This window comes from Musa acuminata, chromosome BXJ3-1 (assembly GCF_036884655.1).
Source record: "Musa acuminata AAA Group cultivar baxijiao chromosome BXJ3-1, Cavendish_Baxijiao_AAA, whole genome shotgun sequence".
NCBI lineage: Eukaryota > Viridiplantae > Streptophyta > Magnoliopsida > Zingiberales > Musaceae > Musa > Musa acuminata.
Genome location: NC_088349.1, coordinates 13,389,929 through 13,402,482, shown reverse-complemented (window position 1 = coordinate 13,402,482; position 12,554 = coordinate 13,389,929).

Genomic DNA, 12,554 nt, shown 5'->3' with positions numbered 1-12,554 from the left:
TATTGCTGAGGCATAAGGTATCATATCCATGTTCGCCCTTTCTTCTGGAGTCTTTGGGGACATACTCGTAGAAAGCGATATCCCATGTCTCATCGGTATGAGACCTCTTTTGGAATTTTCCATGCCAAACCTTTTGACAATAGTTTCTATGTACCTGGACTGGGACAAGCCAAGCATCCTTTTGGATCTATCTCTATAGATTCTAATCCCCAAGATATAAGATGCTTCTCCTAAGTCCTTCATGGAGAAGTGTCTAGATAACCAAGCTTTTATTGTGGATAGCATTCCTATGTCATTCCCAATGATGAGGATGTCATCCACATATAACACCAAAAAGCTAATAGCGCTCCCACTTACCTTTCTGTATACACAAGGCTCATCTTCGTTCTTAACGAAGTCATAAGATCTGATTGCCTCATCAAATCTTATGTTCCAATTTCGGGAAGCTTGCTTTAGTCCATAAATGGATCTAAGCAACCTACACACCTTATCTGGGCAGTTCTTGGACACGAATCCCTCAGGTTGCATCATATACACCTCCTCCTCCAGGTTCCCGTTGAGGAATGCGGTTTTCACATCCATCTGCCAGATCTCATAATCATAGTGTGCTGCAATAGCCAATAGAATTCTGATGGATTTTAGCATTGCTACGGGTGAGAAAGTTTCGTCGTAGTCAACACCTTGCCTTTGACGATACCCCTTAGCCACTAGCCTTGCTTTATAGGTCTCTACCTTTCCATCTACTCCGATCTTTTTGTTAAAGATCCACTTGCAACCGATGGGTACAATACCTTCGGGTGCATCAACTAGGTTCCAAACCTTATTGGAGTACATAGAATCCATCTCAGAATTCATGGCTTCTTTCCACTTCCCGGAGTCTATACTCATAATAGCCTCCTCGTAGGTCTGAGGATCAATATCCTCTACATCCTCTGCTCTAATATGTCCCACATATCTCTCAGGAGGATGGGATACTCTATCAGACCTGCGTAAAGTTGAAACTTGTGTATTAGATACCTGAACAGACTCGGGCTGTAGAGTGGTGCTTGAGCTTGGTTCTCCAACCTCGCTCAATTCTATCATTCTCCCACTGTCTCCGTCAAGAATGTGTTCCTTCTCAAGGAACACTGCTCTCTTAGCTACAAAGACCTTTTGGTCCTCGAGATGATAGAAGTAATACCCACAAGTTTCCTTGGGGTATCCCACAAATTTACATCGCCCTGTCCTTGATTCTAACTTATCGGGGTTGTGTCTTTTAACATGGGCAGAGCAGCCCCAAATCTTAACTACTTTAAGATCAGGCTTCTTCCCTTTCCATATCTCATATGGTGTAGACACCACCGACTTAGTTGGAACTCTGTTCAGAAGGTAAGCTGCGGTTTCTAGGTCATATCCCTAGAATAAGATGGGTAGGTCAGCGAAACTCATCATGGACCGTACCATATCTAATAATGTACGATTTCTCCTTTCAGAGACACCATTGAGCTGAGGTGTATAAGGAGGTGTCCATTGGGATAATATCCCATGGTCCTTGAGGAAGTGAGTAAACTCTGTACTTAAGTACTCACCTCCTCGATCTGATCGAAGAGTTTTGATACTCTTTCCAGTCTGGTTCTCCACCTCATTCTTATACTCTCTGAATTTCTCAAAGGCCTCGGACTTGTACTTCATTAAGTACACATATCCATACCTTGAGAAATCATCAGTAAATGTAATGAAGTAGGAGTAACCTCCAATGGCATGAGTTGACATGGGTCCACATACATCACTATGTATGAGTTCCAACAACTCAGTGGCTCTCTCTCCAGTTCCACTAAATGGAGAGTTGGTCAGTTTTCCACGAATGCAAGGCTCACAAGTTGCATATGACACATAGTCAAATGGATCTAGATATCCATCATTTAGCAACTTTTGAATCCTTCTTTCATGGATGTGACCTAGCCTACAATGCCACAGGTATGCACTGTTCAACTCATCTCGTTTCCTTTTGGACACATTTATATTCATGATATGTGGAGTGGTGTCTAACATAAATAAACCATTATGCAATGTTCCTTTCGTGATGATCTTATCATCTAATAATATCGAACAACCATTGTTCTCAAAAACAAATTTATATCCACTAACTGTTAAACATGAAATGGAGATAATGTTTTTGATAATAGAAGGAACAAAATAACATGCATCTAATGCAATAAAAGCTCCACTAGGCAGATGTAGGGCGACCTCGCCAACAGCTAATACAGCAACTTTTGCTCCATTACCCATCTTGAGGTCCATCTCGCCTCTCTCTAGTCTCCTAGGCCTTGCCAGAACCTGCAACGAATTACATATATGATAAGCACTACCGGTATCTAATACCCATGTGTTATCATAAGAGTCTGACAAATGGAGACTGATCATGAATGTACCTGAAGCTTCATCAAGCTTTTGTTTCGCCCTTTCTGCAAGGTACTCTTTGCAGTTTCTCTTCCAGTGCCCATCTTTACCACAGTGGAAGCACTGGCCTTTGTCCTTTGTTGGGTCTTTCTTAGTAACCTTTGCTTTACCTTGTTTGCCCTTGCCCTTTCCCTTCTTAAGGGACCTTTCTGCTTTCCTTTTCTTTCTGGTCTCACCAGTGTAGAGAACTGGCTTCTCTTTCTTAATAGTACTCTCTGCCTCCCTCAACATATTGAGGAGCTCTGGGAGAGTCACCTCAAGCTTGTTCATATTAAAGTTCATTATGAACTGTGAAAAGGAATCTGGTAGGGACTGAAGCACAATGTCCACACACAAGTTATCCTCTAGGACCATTCCTAGACCTGTGAGTTTCTCTATCCACTCAATCATCTTTAGGACATGGTTCTGAACCGGTGTCCCCTCAGTCATCCTAGCGCGGAAAAGGGTTTTTGGATATCTCATATCGTTGAGTCCTTCCCTGTTCCTCAAACAATTTACGGACATGTAGGAGAATGGATCTGGCATCCATCTTTTCATGTTGTCTCTGTAACTCTGGAGTCATAGAGCCCAACATATAGCACTGAGCAAGAGTGGAGTCATCAATGTACTTCACGTAGCGAGCGATCTCATCCTCGCTTGCCCCTTCTTCGGGCGTAGGCATCACTGTATCAAGGACGTACACGATTTTCTCCGCTGTGAGAACAATTCTCAAGTTACGGAGCCAATCCGTATAATTTGGACCAGTGAGGCGGTTGACATCAAGTATGCCACGTAAGGGATTTGAAAGCGACATTTTCTGAAAATAAAGATGTAGCAAAAATGAATAACATGCAGATTCTGCAAGAAATAAACTATCAAGATATGGACTTCTATCTTAATATGCTCCCACTATTTTACTAACGAGTCACGCGACACCCTCAGCACGTGAAACGGAAGTCTCCGGCAGACTTCTAGTGGGGATCAGGATCCAATCAGCGTCTTAGTGTAACCTCGAGGGACTCGACCAATCACACTAAGCCTAAAAGGTAGACAACTCTTGCCGATCACAACTCCTTGTGATTCCCGTCCTGTTCGGCCTCCGAATCACCATGGCCTCGAGGGACTCGACCAACCATGATGCTCGGTTAAGTCAACACCTTCGTTACAAGATGAGTCTGATTTGATGATATACCCTCGAGGGACTCGACCAAGCATATCATGCCCTCAGGTCACCGGTGACATCTCTATGTCGTAAGCAAGATAGCGAATCGCGATATAGGTGAGTCTCGAGGGACTCGACCAACTCAACCTACATCGGGATTCGGTTCCTACTCATAACGATGGAAGGCCACGTGGGTCAATCTAATTGCCTCACGTTTACCGACTTAATATTATCGAGAGATGTTTCTATGATTTGGTCTCCTAATATGACATGTCACACATATACATATTTAATATATATCTACATCGCATGCAAATATATATACATATCTAGTATGTGTATAAGCAATCACACCAGATGATCATGGACCACAACCTAATATGATTAGGCCCGAGCCAGTAGGCCTAATCACTCACATCAAGATCTATGTGTGCAACGGTGCATCTCCATGCCTTGTGATCGTCCATCTCGTCCTCGTCGGTTCCGTCGACATCTTGATGCATCTCCATGCATCACGATCGTCCGTCTCGTGGGTCCCGCTATGGCTTCCACGCTCCCGCTGCGCCTCCTCATGTGATTACAACTTAATCATAGACACGCAGGCCCGACAATAAACGAGAAATATAATGGAGGTTCGCAGACCTCAATAATAATAATCACAAGTACACACATCACACGGTCCATGATCATCCGTCCACTCATCATACATCACATGTATAAATAATCATCATCATGTAGGACTACTAGATAATAATAAAAATAATAATCAACTAAACCTTTTAATTAATTAATATTTTCTGAAATCAGGGACATGTAGGGAATTTCTCAATTCCTAAGGGTATTTTCGTAATTTGGACAAAAGATAGAAACTGGAATTTCTCAAATTCACAGGGGCAAAACTGTCTTTTTGCCCAAAACCCTAATTCCCTCTGCTGCTGCCGTCGCCGCCACCCTGCCGGCGGCGCCTATGCGGCGGGGCGAGGGCCCGCTGGCGGCGATGCCGCTGCGGGTGGGCGCCCCCTTCGGGCGCCGCTGCCTCCGCAGGCGGTGCTGTCCTGCCAGGCGGCCGCCCCTGTGGGGGGGGTTTCGCCCGCGGGAGTAGCGGCGGCAGGCGTCGCTGCAGGTGGGCTCCCCCTTCGGGCGTCGCTGCCTCCGCAGGCGGTGCTGTCCCGCCGGGCGACCGCCCCTGTGGGGGGGGTTTCGCCCGCGGGAGCAGCGGCGGCAGGCGTCGTGCGTCGCTGCCCTGCGGCGGCAGGCGCCGCTTCCTTTCGGTGGCAGGCGCCGCTGCCCTACGGCGCCTCTGCCCGTGGGTTGCCAGCCCCGCCGGCAGCAAACCTGCTGCAAGCAGACCGCTGGCCGGCTGCTGCAGGCACTGCGCCGGCGTTGTGCTGCCTGGCTGCGGCTGCCGCTGCAGGTGGCTGCAGGCATGCAGATCGAGGGCAGCAACTGTTGCTGCCCTTGCTTTTGCGTCAACGATTTTGACGTCAAAATTCTTCCTAAACACAACACACGCAGTTCAAAAACCAATCATTCGCACGAACAACCTGGCTCTGATACCACTGTTGGGAAATCATAGGGGGTGCGACATCATATGCGCAGCGGAAGAACAAGAAAACAAAAATCCCCGATTCCCAAAAAGATGTTCATCGTCGTGCGAAGATTGGTGCGCAAAATCCGCAAAAACACAAAACTGCGTATAGAGATTGTGTTACCTAGGGAGATCGTATATCCCTGTTTCCTTGCAGATCCTTAGGAGAGGGTGAAGGAGGTCAAGCGTCCTCCTCTCTAGCGGTGATCCACACAGCAGGGTTGCGACGACGCTCCTCAAAACTCCAGGCCTACTCTGAGGTGGAGAGGGAGAGGAGAATAGGAAGGGCAAGCAAAGACTCTAGCCTATGAGGCTGTGAATCCCTCCTATTTATAGAGATCCCGTGTCAAAACCCTAATGGGTCCTTTCCCTAGTGGGTATTGGATCTGCATCCAATAAGACAAGGGCTCCGTCGGATATCTCATATCCGAACCTCTACTCATCGCAATGCCTACCATATGTGTGTAACCCTCTAGGCCCAATATCGAGCTGGCCGTGAGTCATACCTGTCAGAACTCCTTCTAACTAAGTGAATTATTATCTCTGTAATAATTCACTCGACTCATCGACTACGGAAGTACTAGGCCACTACGCCGTAGTCCCCAGACGATACAGGGGAATCCAATCCATTGGACCTGTCTGTCCTCAGTTACCATGTACCTATAGTCCCTCATCCATCTAATATCCCAGAGACCGTATATCGAGCATGGTGCTGTCAGACCCATACGGTTTCTACTCGAGTCTCGCTCTAATCGGATTCTCCCGGAGAACTCTTTCTCTCTCAACCCGAATGACCCTGGCCAGGGATTTGTCTGAGCAAGAACACATGGGATATTCCTCTCATGATACCGAGAGTGGATGATCCTCTATCGACACTCAATAGCCCTCGTAAGGTCGACTACCACTCCCAATGACCAGCTGTACTAGATCTGGGAACAGCCAAACCTATAAGTCTGGTATCAAAGAGTGGAGCACTCATACAGGACATCCTTGGTGTCTCAAGTCTAAGAACCAGATACACCACTAGGACTACGGAATCGTTGTCTGACAATAAGGCATCATCAACCATCCAACATTCCGTAAGCGGATCAATCAGTGAACTCATTCTCCAATGAGCACCTGTACTGTATCCCTAGTGTCCCTACACGAGCAGCTATGAGACCAGCTGCATCCATCATATGGACGGGTATACAGCACACCAGTCTATCCGGTTATCACGATGTCCCTCTCGAGTAACCTATGACCGGGATTATTTAGGATATGTGTTTAAAGGTGAATCGATCTCATTATCGTGATCTCATCATGATCCGATTCCCATTGCACAAATCCAAGGACATCACAATATATATGCATTTATGCAATAGTTATAAAGTGATATATGCCAAAATATAATAAGCAAAAAGATTCTGTATCAAGTCACACGTGCCATCACTCACGTGATTGGCTTGCTGGGCACTTATGACTAGCAAAACCAACTAAGTCCGTGACAATATGCTGCATACGGAGACGCCATAAAGAGATAGAGGGCATAAAATACAAAAGCTGAACTTGCATTAAAGAGATCTATCTCTCATGATCTCTTGGAACATATTATTGGTTGCAAATCAACTTCAGAGTTTTGGATCATTCTTATTACATTGCTCAACAAGAAGAATATCACTCAGTTTTAATATTTGAAAAATGATTTTACAAATACTATCTAAGGTGATCTTTTAATTTCTTAAGTTTTTTAAAAATTAAAAATTCATATTCAAAGATATCATTTTTAGATCCATTCTATTTTTTATGCATGATTAAAATGTTATATTTTCATAGTCTTTGAAAATAATATATTTCTTATATTATATCTATTCAATGATGGATTCAATAACCATCCTTAGTAGAGTTGAAAATTTTTTTTACTTCTTAGGAATTCTTAACTCGTCAAATAATTAGTCTTTATTTTAAGAGTAGATGAAAATGCTCTTTTTATAAATAAAAAAAAGAGAGTACTGATAAAGATAAAAAATAATAATGCTAACAACAAGCCAAAGTCTTCATTGAACAATGATATAAATCAAAAGAAGATCAAATGTGATAGGTGTCACAAGTTAAGCCATATCAAAAAAAAATATTATGTTAAGATTAAAGGAGAAAATATTTTAAATAAAGAAGATTGTTTCAATATTACTGATGAAAATTGAGACAAATGCTTTATGATTAAAACTACTATAGTGGAGATTATGACATTCATCAATTTCTAATATGATTAAATAGTTGATTCAAGATATATAAAATTCATAAATCTTTGTCAATATACATGTAATAGTATAATTATCAAAGTAAATAATACTATTCACTATTCACCAAGTGAAGGAGGAAGACAACGTCATAATCTCATATAAAAATAATAATCCTATTACATTGAAAAATGTATACCATATTTTAGGTATGAAAAAAATCTTTTTTTATTACAAATACAATTGATGCTAAAAATTTTATTTTATTTTATCTTAGAGTCAGGTTTCTTCGCAACATAAAAGAATTAATTATAGATATAATACACACTAGTAAAAGGGTCAAAGATTTATATATTTTATCAACATCTAACTCTTAAGTTGATAGGATGAGTACAAATAATGATATATCAATCTCGTATGCTAGACTTGATCATATAAATATTTTTAAATTAAGAATTATGATGTAAAAAAGTTTAGTTAATGGTCTTTCTAATCTTACTACTTCCAGTAATAATAAAGTTTGTGAAGGTTGTCAATATGATAAAGCACAAAAATAACTTTTTGATATATCACTCAACAAATTTTTATTAGAGCTTATTCATTAGTGATGTAATAGGTCTTACTCAAACTCCATCTTATCTAATTTTTCTCGTTATATGCTTTTTTTTATTATTGATTTTATAAGGTTTAGAATAAAAAATCAATTTTTTTTAATTTTAAAAGTTTAAATTAATAATTAAAGATATTCTTAAAATAAAAATTAAAAGATAACACAAATAATAGCAAGGAGTTCACTTCTAATAGATTCTTCTCTTTTTGCAAAGAACATAACATAACATCAAAAGGGAACTCACTTGTTCAAACACACCATAATAAAATAACATAATAAAATGAAAGATTCAGACATCTCATGTAGACGTGTAAGTATTAGCTTCATGCAAAGAATATCACATATTCATACAACGTGCCGAAAGCTTTATAAATGTGTCAAATATTTAGTTGATTTATCAAGATCTTAATTGAAGTCATTTTAGGTTAATTTAAGCTAGTATTGAGTTGAAACAAAGCCCACTTATCAAAGGGCTTAAAGTCGAGTCAAATTGAGCTTGTTAGAAGACCTGGGTAGTGGTACCATCAAGCCCAAGTGATAGTACCGTCTGAGTTAACCAACAAGAACTATTTATGCTTTGTTAGCCTTTTCGATAATGGTATCATCTATAGTGATGGTAGTCTTATCCAGAATTTAAATTTTACGATGATAGTACCACTAAAGTTTAGATTTACAATGTCAAAAGTTATGATAATAGTAATGCTTAATGGGTAGTATCACTCGTACCCTAAAATTTTGATATTTAAATTTTTAGCTCTATTCTTGAAATTTTTTGAGGTCTATAAATATCTCAATCAAGCTTGGTTGATGGAATATCCGAGCTAGTAAACTATTATAAGCTTAATTTGGAGCATAATTTAAGTTTTCTCCTCTTGATTTTAGTTGAAATTCTAAGTTGTGAGAAATCTCGCAAAAAGAGAGTGTGAATGTTATCTCCTAGGTTTAAAAAAAGAAAGAATTGTAACAAGGATGATTGATCTTCGTCTACTAGAAAGAGGAATCAAGAATACAGGTAAGTTGAGAAGACTGAACTACTATAAATTGGTTTTCCCCTCTTTACTTGTGACTTAGTTTTATTCTCTTTCCTTGTAATTTTAACGAGTATTAATTTATCAATTAAATATTAAAATTGATTAAAAACACTATTATACTAAGAGATATATTTTTATTTTTAAACCAAATTATGTTTGCATAGTCAAGAAGACCCTCTACGAGGTAAAGCAAGTTTTTCTCAATATTTATATTTTAATAATTTTTTTATTCAGATTCTAGTTTATTTATTAAAAAGTAAGGAAGCTTATATATTATTGGTCTTTGTACGTGGATGATATAATCATCATCGATAATGATAAAATAAATATTCTTCTCTCTAATTTGAAATAAAAATATTGAGGGAGCTTAATATATTTTTCTTGGTCTAGAGGTGATGAATACAAAAGAAGATATATTTATCTCTCAAATAAGCTATGATTATACAGATATTTGATCTGAGAGATGATTTGGATAATTATAGGTATAATAAGAAATAACAATTGATCTCTCTTTTTATAATCGAAACAAAATACAAGACTTTCTCACTTATTGCTAAGAATGTAAATGGTTAAAACATTTGATTAAGAATGCTTACTATTAAATTAATAAACTAACTATTTTACAATATAATAACCAAAGTACCTTAAAATTAATTATAAATTTAATTTATTATACAGGAGTCAAGCATTTTAGAATTGAACATCATTTCATTCGAGAAAATATACTTCAAGGAGTCATTAAAGCTATGGAGATCAGGAGCAAAGATAATATCACAAATATCTTTACAAAATCTCTTTCCAAAATTTTCCAAGTAAATTGAGACTTATCTCAGAATGCTTTAAAGGAGAGTGATAAGATTTAAAATATTATTTTTGAAGGATTTTAAAGTTCTTATCTTTTATCTTTTAAATAAGCTGATTAAATAAAGTTTTAGTGAGAAAGATCTCTTAATTTAAATTGTTATTCTATACCTATAAACAGATGACATATACATGTAGATTCATCCAAATTTTAAGTGTTCAAATCTACATAGCTCAAGTCAAAGAAAAGTTCAAAATCTTATAAGTGTTTTTTTTTCTAAAAAAGTTTAATATAATATTTTTTATTTCTGTATTAATTTTTTTCTATTTAGTTTGATCTTAGGTTACTACTACGTTATTACTATTATTTGAAAAAAATATTACACTTATATGTGATTTCTTTCTTCTTCTTTTTTTTCACAATATGATACCCAAGATATTTATCTATTATTTATCAAATTTATGATATATATATCAGATTAAGCTACCAGAAGCTGGAATATTGCTTTTAAGTGCAGCTGAAAACATGCAACAAAGGTTCATTGCATGACAGCTAAAACATCATTCCCTCTGCTTTAGGATCCGAATGCATGAAGATGTTGAGTTGGAGCACCGGCAGGGAGGAGTTGGTACCCATGAGTAGTGCAATGCACTCATGCAGTGCACATGGATCGCATGTTGGCGAGCTATCTGACGACAGCGATCAAGCTCGTAATCTGTTGCTGACCGTGACACTCGCTATCTTTCTCTAGACCATTAAAGATCACAGTCAATTTTCGAATCCATCATAGATTCTCGACCGAAAATTAAAGATATATACATACTAAACTCTTATAAATCCATTCAAATCTTCTTTTGATTGCATGGACATGGAATTAAACTTGAGGTATTATATTAAATTATTATTTTTATTAATAATAAGAGGTCTAAGTTGGTTCAATACATACAAGTAGAGGCTGTCTATGTGCATACCCGAGTACACATATTTCTATCATAAGTATTCTATTTTTTTTTTGGATAATTTTATAATTCAACGAATTGTTATAAAAAATTAATCCAATAATTTTAGTAAAACTTTGGATTAGAGAGTTTTTTTATAACACTTATTAACGATAAAAAAAAATTATGTCTTCGAGAGATCCCAATTAATCTCACATCGAAAGGTAAGAGTACTCACATGCACCATTTCCGATGTGAGGTTTGTGGATCACGATCAGCCCTTTCGGTAGGTGCTTTCGGGTTTGGTTGCATGGCTGCCAAACACCTCCCATGGCCACAAACCTTTGCTTTCGATGTCCCTTCCTCAGGGAACACGCCGGTGCAAGGATCTAATACCTAATGCTACTTCCACCACCCATGATCTCCACATGTCAACATCGTTAATTTGCCGCGCCATGGCCGGTCTTCTCATCCACCTTCATCTCCTTCTCCCTCCCTCCGTTGCTTCTTCCATGATCCTCTTGTAGAACTCGGTGGAAAACGGTCGAGGTTTTACCGATCATCGGGGACTAAAACCCACATCAGCTCATCTTGCACGGATCGATCCCAGCCATGCCGATGTCTCCATCTCTTGTTTCGGTGTCGGTATCAGCTCAGATGACGGTGCGAAGCTTGTCGCTGCTCCCACGTTCCCATGCACATGCAAAGCCTGATCACGAGCAGGGGGACATCTGAGAATCTGATCACTGCGTTGAGATAATTGTGCCGTAGCGTTCGTGGTTGTACTCGGGGCCTAACTCTGCTCTCCGTTTTATTTCCTTTCATGAATCGACAGGAGAGGAAACAGTAACCGGTGCAGATAGAACCCGTCGGTTGATCAGTTCATCTGATCTGAGGAAGTCATCACTGCCGCATGACCCTTCCAAGCTTCGCTGTCATTGGTTGGTCAACCTCGATGAACATGAGATGGGGCCGAGATCAAGGGAGGTTTTCATGGGATTTTTTGTGGTGTGATTGTCGACACACCTACTGCTTTTACTCTCTTCCTCTTTATTATCTCCTCTTCTGCATAGTAGAGAAGTCACGGACAGCAGATTAACGTACGTACTGCAGGTTTCATTTGTTGGTCAGTCACCTGCAGCCATTGTTAAAGGGCTTAATCTGTTTAAGATGACCCATTGGGTTCAGTGCAGGTTGAGCCTATCCACTCCTCCCTGCTTGCTCTCAAAAACTCCAGCGATTGCAAGGCCCACAGCTGAGATAAAAGACTGACCTCTCTTTCAAGGATTATGTACGCTCTCATCTCATCGACCAATACTTCTTCCTAATTTGAGGAACTCATCTTAGTTTTAAAGTTCGTGTAACTAAATCATCATTCTCTCTCTCAGTTTCTCATAATCTTTTGTGGATTTCTTAGGTTCTCTCTTGGGTTTTTTTTTTGCTGATCTTGTTCTTTGGAGACTCTCAAAGGAGCTTTCGGAGAAAAGATTAATGGAGTAGTGCTTCGATTTCACTTGCGAGAGGTCTGAAATGGTTTGCAGGAGTCACAAAGAGAACTATAATCACAATATACAAAGGGTGCCGTAGAGATGTTCTCATGCATATGCTTATGTTCAGGAGCTGAGTCGCTTCGATGAAGCATGCATGTATGAATTCATAGACATAAGTACCGATTTTTGACAGGCATAAATGTTGGATTTGAAGCTTGAAATTTAAGATTATAGATACTATTTCACCCAGTTTCTTCTAGGTTGGTCCATTTCAGATTTGCCTCATTCCTTAGGCC